Source organism: Triticum aestivum, chromosome 1D (genome assembly GCF_018294505.1).
Source record: "Triticum aestivum cultivar Chinese Spring chromosome 1D, IWGSC CS RefSeq v2.1, whole genome shotgun sequence".
Taxonomy (NCBI): Eukaryota; Viridiplantae; Streptophyta; class Magnoliopsida; order Poales; family Poaceae; genus Triticum; species Triticum aestivum.
The window spans coordinates 20,434,658-20,443,677 of record NC_057796.1 but is presented as its reverse complement, the minus strand read 5'-3'; positions in this window follow the sequence as shown (position 1 = coordinate 20,443,677).

The following is a 9,020-nucleotide window of genomic DNA, read 5'->3' as shown; positions in this document are numbered from 1 at the left end:
GGGAAAAAGTGCGCCTGGACCGCTTAGCAGACCGATACATGATCGCGTTAGACGGCAAAATATATCTGGACCACGCGGTCCAAAAATATGCGGACGGTTTAAGGGTTGGTATTGAAGATACCCTAATAAATTATTATGCGCGCATGTGCGCGTGCGGGCGTGTTTTGACCCGTCCATCCATGAATAACGCCGCACTTACCTAAGTACAGTCGTGGGGAGACTATGTACGCGGTGACAGAGGGATCTTGGAAAAAACAACATTAAAGGCTATTTACAATTTTTGAAGGACTTCAATCCTTAGAAAAAATTTCTATGTGGATCTTTTGATTCATAAGATTGGATTTCATCAGAATTTTTTCTATGAAATCTTTTATACTACATTTCGTAGAAAATCTAACATCCACATTAATCTCTTTTTGACAGGGTTTAATCTTTTTTATAATTTTTTGTTTTTTCTGTGAGATCAAACTCTCCTTACTAACCCTATAAAATTTAAGTGGACATACCACTTTAATCCTATATCTTTTCTATTATTGCATTTCAGAATCTTGCAAATCAAAGAGGCCTTAAAGGAAGGGAAGGGAATACTTGCATGGCGATATGCTTCACTCCCATCACCAAATAAGATGATAGTCTCGCCAAGTCTCACTTGCTGCAGGAATAATGAAAAGTTGTCAACACAATTATTTGATCCATCTTGTTTATTTTATTTGAGTCCGTCCATCTTGTTAGCAAATGCATCTCTTGCATCAGACACCAAATTCTTCAACAACAACAATCGATGAACTAGGCCTTTCATCCAAGCCCATAAAAAATGCTGATATTAGAGCACATTATCTCGTGACAGGGCCAGATGATCATCTGCTTGGAAACACAAAATTTATATCTCGTCTGAAGCTTTTCCTGCATGACTAGCTATATGGGCTGGACCTTTTTGTCCTTTTTTTTTTCGTTAGACACTCAATTGTCGTTGTGTTCACTCTGGTTTTCTTCGGTTTTTTTCTTTTGTTTCTTAAATGGTTTTCCTTTGGTATTTTTTTTCTATGTTTTTCACCGGTTTTATTCGTTCCTTTCTTAGGTTTCACTGTTAATTTTTCTGTTCTTTCTTCAGTTTTTTTTGGTTTTCTCTTCTTTTCTTTCTTTCATTTACTTTTTTGCACTGGGTTTTCTTCGGTTTTCTTGTTTCCTTCTTCTAATTATTATTTTTGGTTTTCTTCTGTCTCTTCCTTGGTTTTTCTACTTTTACTCAGTATACTTTGGTTTTCTTATATTTTTCTTGGTTTTCTTGGCTTTCCTTTATTTTTATTTGCCCATTTCATCATTTTTTGTTTTTCTTCATCAAATGTATCTTTTCAATGGACGGTTTATATTTCAATGTACATGTGAAACAATTTTCTGATACATGGTCTACATTTGTCAAATACATGGTCAGCATTTTTTCTATTAAACATCTTATGAATAAATTTTTGAATACATGGTCAATATTTTTAAATACACACTAAACTTTTTTAATTGGAATAAACATTTTTGAACTACGAAAACATTTTTTAACATTGCATAAACATGTCTAAAAATTTTACAGACATTTTCTTGAAACATGTGAATATTTATTTTAAAAATTCACATACATTTTTAATGGCATAATGTTTTTAAAATACGGGAACATTTAAAAAAATCCTATAAACATTTTTTGAAGGGAAATTATTATTATCAGCCGGTCGACCTAGCACGGAACATCCACCACCTCGCTTGCTGGACACGTGGCCTACTGGACCACGCACGTCGATTCCTCATCTTACCTTCTGCAACAACACCGATGTTGCAGAATGGTGGCAGCGAGCGACGATTGCGCAAGTGCGCGGCACGATCGAAGATGATGTTGTAATTTTTTCATGAGTTTTGTTGCAGGAACTTAGATGCGGGAGAGATGTTGACGTAATTTTTGCAACAAGGAAGGAGGTTGTGCAATATAGATCTTGTTGCAGAAAATTATAGAATGAGGTTTTACAACAAGGGTCATGTTGCAGGGAATTAGAGAAGAGATTTTTTTTAAAAGGTCTTGCTGCAGAAAATTTGAGAAGAGAAGATTTTGCAACAAAGGTCTTGTTACATAAATTCAAGGTTTTGCAGCAAGAATCTTGTTGCAGAAAAAATAAAGAGAAACGATACGGACAGCTTCATGAACAAATTAGACGGCTACCGAGGGGCCGATCTTTTAAAAGATCCGCCAGCCAACGCGTAGCATATGCCTCTTTTTGAAAAGGCACAATTGTTTTTGATACATGGGGATATTTCTATAAAATGTTATGTACAATTATTAATGGTAAAAAAATATGACACACAAACATATTCTGTAAATTGTGTACTCATTTCAAATATTTTCACATGCATTTGTTTGGAATACAGAAACATTTTTCACGAACATTTTTTGAAGCAATCAACATTTTTTATACTATGTTAACATTTTTCGAATTCACCTTTTTCTAATTTTTAAGTAGATTAAAGTTTAAAAATATAACCATTTAGAATATAAATATTAATAAAATAAAAATAGAAGACAAAAAATTATTTAGCATGAGATCAGAGTGACGTCAGCGCGGCAAACACGCGGTCTATGCTGCCCACGGCTATGATGCCTTCTCCCTCGCTGTAAGCGATGCATAGGCGACCCCTCTGAAAATCCTGTAAGCCAATTATTGCGGAAAAGTGCCGTGCATTCAGTGTATACAAATAATGTGGTGCGGCCCATTTTAGCTGTTCTCAGTTTTAGGAATGTGCTACAGATTCCTCTCCGGATTTTCCCAGTTTTGGGAACCTTCTAGAAGACTCTGGAACCAGTTTTTTTTCTCTCCATTGCACTGGTTTTTCAGCATTTTCTCTTTCTTCTTTGTTTTTGTTTTCATTTTCTTTTCATCTTTTTATTTTTTTAAGTTCAAAATTTCAAAAAATACCATTACTTTTTGGTTCACCAAACCAAAAATGTTCTTGATTCATAAGATGTTCAGAAATTCCAAAAGTTGTTTGCCCTTTTCAAAAAATGTTTCCATTTTTGAAATTTCCTCTCAAAATAAAAAATGTAATATTTTTAAAAAATAATAAAAACATTCATAATTAATTATTTGAGAATTCAACAAATCTTTCCTTTTTTCAAAAAAATTCGTCAACTTAAAAAATGTTTTTATTTTGTCAAATTACTGTGGCTTTTTTTAAAGGGAATTTTATAAAATGTTTCCCATTTTCAAAATTTGTGCACAAACTCAAAAAATAATTGCGTTTACAAATAATGTTCTGGATATTTCAAAAGAAAAGTTCGCTATAGTGCAGCTACAGGGAAAACTTGATCGCTACAATGTTACCACAGGATCCCGGTCGCTACAATTGCGACTTAAAAAATAGGGGATCAACTAACTAACTGGTGGTTACCCACTATAGGGACATCCAGGGGTCAATTTTGATGCTCTCGGAGCACGTCAAGTGGTGCGTCTAGCCGCCGCCACATGTCGCATGATGGACGCTTTCTTTGGATTTTGTTTTTCTATTTTTCTATACACATTTCTGGGTTTTTTCTGGCTTTCCAATTTTTGCACGGTTTTCCTTAGGTCATGGAGGAATTTTTGTGTGCTTCTCACATATTTGCTTCTCGTGGAGACACAAATTTTCCATGAGAAGCACACTGTACTTCTCAAAAAATGATACAAATATGTGCTTCCGCGAGAAGCACAAATTTGCTTCTCATGGAGGCACAAATTTACGTCCACAAGAGCAGCTGTGCTTGTCAGAAAGGAAAAAGAATATGTGCTTCCACAAGAAGCATAGATTTACTTCTCGTGAAGGCACATATTTGCTTCTGCGAAAAGCATAGTTGTGCTTCTCGAAAAAGGGAAACAAATCAGTGTTTCCACGAGAGCAGTTGTGCTTGTCGGAAAGGGAAAAAATGTGCTTCCACGAGGAGAACATATTTTCTTGTCAAGGAGGAACAAATTTGCTTCCGCGAGAGCAGCCGTGTCCGTCGCAAAGGAAAAAAAACATGTGCTCTCACAAGAAGCACCGAAGCACAGATTTGCTTCTCGTGGAGACACAGGTGTGCTTCTAAGAGAAGCACAGTTATGCTTCTTAGAAAGTGAAAAAAATTGTGCTTCCATGAGAAGAAAAAATTGTGCTTCTCGTGGAGTCCCAGATTCATGCTTCTCGAAAAAAAGTACCGTGCTTCCACGAGAGGCACATAGTTGCTTCTCATTGAGGCACAGATTTGCCTCGTGAGAAGTACATCTCGAAAAAGAAAAAAATATGTGCTTTCACGAGAAACACGAATTTACTTGTTTCGAAGGCACATATTTGCTTCCGCGAGTTGTGCTTCTTGAAAAGGATTTTTTTTTTGCTCCCACAAGCAGCACATATTTTCTTCTTATGAAGGCACGGGTTCCACGAGAAGCATATATTTGATTCTCATGGAGGCACTGATTTGCTTCCGCGAGAAGTACAAAAAGCACAGTTGTGCTTCTCGAAAAGTGAAAAAATGTACTTCAATGAGAAGCACAAATTTGCTTCTCTGGAGGAACATATTTTTTCGCGAGTGTGTTTCTCAGAATGGGAAAAGAAAAGGTTAAAAACTGAGCTTCTGGCTGCAATTTTTTTTCACCATTCGTTTTTTTCGGTTGCTGGATTTTTATAATTACTTTTTTGTTTTATTTTCTGGTCTTCAGTTTTTAATAAAAAATTATTCATCGAAACATATCAGCATGGAATCTAGTTTCAAAGATCTTGACGCGGGAAATACAACATTAAAAACGGTTCGAGATTCGAACGCATGATTCAAGAGATAAAACGCTTTGAACAAACGAATCTACGGAAAAAGTAAAAACTTCGAAGGTTGCGACAAGTGACACACATGCAATGCGCCACTTGTAAGCACATGAGAAGTTGAGAGTTACATTTTCAAGGGGTAATCCTTACGAGCAACTCTAGCAGATTTTGTAAAACACCCTGAACTGTAAAATAACCGGTGTTTTACAGGATTGGGCAAAAAAAGTCTAGACCAGATCCCACAAAATGAACTCGTCCCGTAAAAATTATACAGCCCCCCCCCCCTAAGGAGCTTGGCGAAAGATGAAGAAAATATGCCCTAGAGGCAATAATAAAGTTGTTATTTATATTTCCTTATATCATGATGAATGTTTATTATTCATGCTAGAATTGTATTAACCGGAAACTTAGTACATGTGTGAATACATAGACAAAGAGAGTGTCACTAGTATGCCTCTACTTGACTAGCTCGTGAATCAAAGATGGTTAAATTTCCTAACCATTGACATGAGTTGTCATTTGATAAACGGGATCACATCATTAGAGAATGATGTGATTGACATGACCCTCCGTTAGCTTAGCACTATGATCGTTTAGTTTATTGCTATTGCTTTCTTCATAACTTATACATGTTCCTATGACTGAGATTATGCAACTCCCGAATACTGGAGGAACACTTAGTGTGCTATCAAACGTCACAACGTAACTGGGTGATTATAAAGATGCTCTACAGGTGTCTCCGATGGTGTTTGTTGAGTTGACATATATCGAGATTAGGATTTGTCACTCCGATTGTCGGAGAGGTATCTCTGGGCCCTCTCGGTAATGCACATCACTATAAGCCTTGCAAGCAATGTGACTAATGAGTTAGTTGCGGGATGTTGCATTACAGAACGAGTAAAGAGACTTGCCGGTAACGAGATTGAACTAGGTATGATGATACTGACGATCGAATCTCGGGCATGTACACACCGATGACAAAGGGAAGAACGTATGTTGTTATGCGGTTTAACCAATAAAGATCTTCGTAGGATATGTAGGAACCAATATGAGCATCCAGGTTCCGCTATTGGTTATTGACCGGAGATGAGTCTCGGTCATGTCTACACAGTTCTCGAACCCGTAGGGTCCGCACACTTAACGTTCGATGACGATATGTATTGTGAGTTATGTGATTTGATGTACCGAAGGTTGTTCGGAGTCCTGGATGTGATCACGGACATGACGAGGAGTCTCGAAATGGTCGAGACATAAAGATTGATATATTGGAAGGTTATGTTTGGACACCGGAAAGGTTTTGAATAGGTTCAGACATTTTCCGGAGTACCGGGGGTTACCGGAACCCCCCGGGGGGTTAATGGGCCTTCATGGGCCATAGTGGAAGAAAGGAGGAGGCGGCCAAGTGGAGGGGCGCCCCTCCCAAGCCCAATCCGAATTGGGGAGGGGGGCCGGCCCCCCTTTCCTTCTCTCCCTCTTCCCTTTCCTTCCCCTCCTAGTTGGACTAGGAAAGGGGGGAACCTACTCCTAGTAGGAGTAGGATTCCCCCCCTTGGGGCGCACCCCATGAGGACGGCCGACCCCCCCCTCCACTGCTTTATATACGGGGGAAGGGGCACCCCATAGACACAAGTTGATTTCTTAGCCGTGTGCGATGCCCCCCTCTACAGTTTTCCACCTCGGTCGTATTGTCGTAGTGCTTAGGCGAAGCCCTGCGTCGGTAACTTCATCATCACCGTCACCACGCCGTCGTGCTGGCGAAACTCTCCCTCGGCCTCTGCTGGATCTAGAGTTCGAGGGACGTCACCGAGCTGAACGTGTGCAGATCGCGGAGGTGCCGTGCGTTCGGTACTTGATCGGTTGGATCGCGAAGACGTTCGACTACATCAACCGCGTTACTTAACGCTTCCGCTTTCTGTCTACGATGGTACGTGGACACACTCTCCCCGCTCGTTGCTATGCTTCTTCTAGATAGATCTTGCGTGATCGTAAGTAAAATTTTGAAATACTACGTTCCCCAACAAAAGATGTCGCAGTGTGGGTCACGAGGAGCTGCGACCTCCTGCCGCCCGCTCGCCGGGCCCAGTAGGAGGAAGGGAGGAAGGTGGCACGCGTCGTGGCCGCAAAATGAGGAGAGTGACATGATTGTTGTCGCAGCTCGCTTATGGGCTGGCTCAAGCTCGACGTGCTTGGCCTCGACGGTTGGGGGAGGCCATGGCATCGAGCTGTGGCGGCGGGAGGAGGAGCACGGGGAGCACCGGAGGAGCTGTGGCGGAGCAATAGTTCAATAGGGGATGCAATTACTTTTCTGTTCTATGTATGAGGGTGCTTTGTGCTATTTTGTAGGGACTTTGTTGTAAATTCAACTACTGACTAGATGGCTCCATATTTTGTAGGGAAGATTTTTACGGGGTCTGTTCTTTTACAGAATGAATTTTTACGGGATCTGCTAGAGATGCTCTAACTAGTGATTTCGAAAAATCAGGCATAAAACCAAAAAACCTTATAAATGCACGGTAGTTAATTCAACCGGGGCCGTGAATCCATTCTAGCAATCACCATTGGATCTTTTCTTTTTTCCCATCAATATAAACTTTGTAATGCAATTGAAAAGTTTTTTTTTGTGGAGTACGCCAAGATCCGCCTGCACCATGGGTGTGGGCTGGCACACCACCACCAGGTAGCCACCCAGCAGCCCGAGGCCCTTCAGTAGAGAATTCGGCATGCCGTGCCGCCCACGCGAAAACGCACTCGCCATGGCGCTCCCTTGTGCGAGCCCCTGCACAAATCCAGCTCAGATCCCTGCCATATGCCTCGGCCCCCGTAGCGTATCTCGGCCGCCTCTCCCGGCCATGGCCGAGATCCGCACCCGCTAAGGCCCCATGTCGCGGCCTCCTGGCTCCTACCTCGGTGCTCGAAGGCGACCGCAAGCCCGCACCACCTCGCGACCGTGCTCCACCTCCCCCCACGCTCTCCGGCGTGCGCCGCCGCACCGAGATCCACTAGCCATCGCACCGCCCTCGAGACGGCTCTCCCCCGCATGAAGAAGGCCCGCCAGGGCCAGCAGATCTCACCCGCTATTTTTCTCGGCCGGGCGCCGCCACCACGCGCCTGCGGTGACCAGGGATTTCACGAAGAGGAGGTGCTCGGGGCTAGGGTTTCGCCTCCGGAGCCGCCCGCGCGAGCGGCCTGGGAGGGAGTTGGAATGGCTGATTTTTCTTTTTATTTTCTCGTGGTTGGGGTATGGCTGATTTTTGACACGGACAACTCAGTTTCTTGTGCTTAATTTAGGGTGTGACTAGGTCTCAGTCGACTAAGACTTAACCAAGTCTCAGTCAAGTGATATAGTATGTAAAAAGAAAAAAAAACTGAAAATAATTTTTTGTACAAATCTTTATGCAAAATGAAAGGAAGATAGCATCGACTGAGACATAACGAAGTCTCAGTCGACTGAGACTTAGCAGAACTGCTTAATTTAAGCATGCGTGCGTTTGAAAAGTAACTAGCTCCTTGCACCGAGGTAGGCCCTTTCCTATTATTGTTCGGGGGAGTTGCCTTGCGAGTCACACAGCAAGGACTAAAACCATTCAGCTAAACAAAAAGAACTAACCCTAAAAGGAAACTAAACAAAAGAACTAAAACCCTTTTTGCATTTTTCTCTTGTCAGTTCAACCGTCACTTGACTAAGATAGTCGTACCCGTTAATCAAGCTTCCTCACCATGCATGGACATATGTAGTACCCGCGTTGCGTCTTCACCGAAAATGGATCGGTGAACCAAAAAGGCAGATCGACCGACCGATCGGTGGAATTGATGACTACTGACGTACGTACGTGACGACATTAACTTGGTTATTACTTGGTTGCCTTTGCTTTTTCTCATCATTATATGATGCATGGATCGATCGTTGTAGCTAGCCCACGCCAAGCATACGGCCAAAAACTATCGATTAAGCTTTTTTTTTACCCAAAAAACTAAGAAATGACAACGTTTTTCTACCAGTTTGTTGCATCCATGCATGCATGTTGACACGTTCCCTTTAATATTTTTTCTCATCCACGCATCACCTATCCCCTCTCTAGCTAGCTATCTACCCTGACCTGCCTACCTATTGTTCATCGATCATCGCCTGCATGCGTGCATGTACCTAATTGTTTGGCATGGCACGTACGTACTGTGACAAGCAGGCTATATATAAACACGACAGCCAAGAAAGAAAGA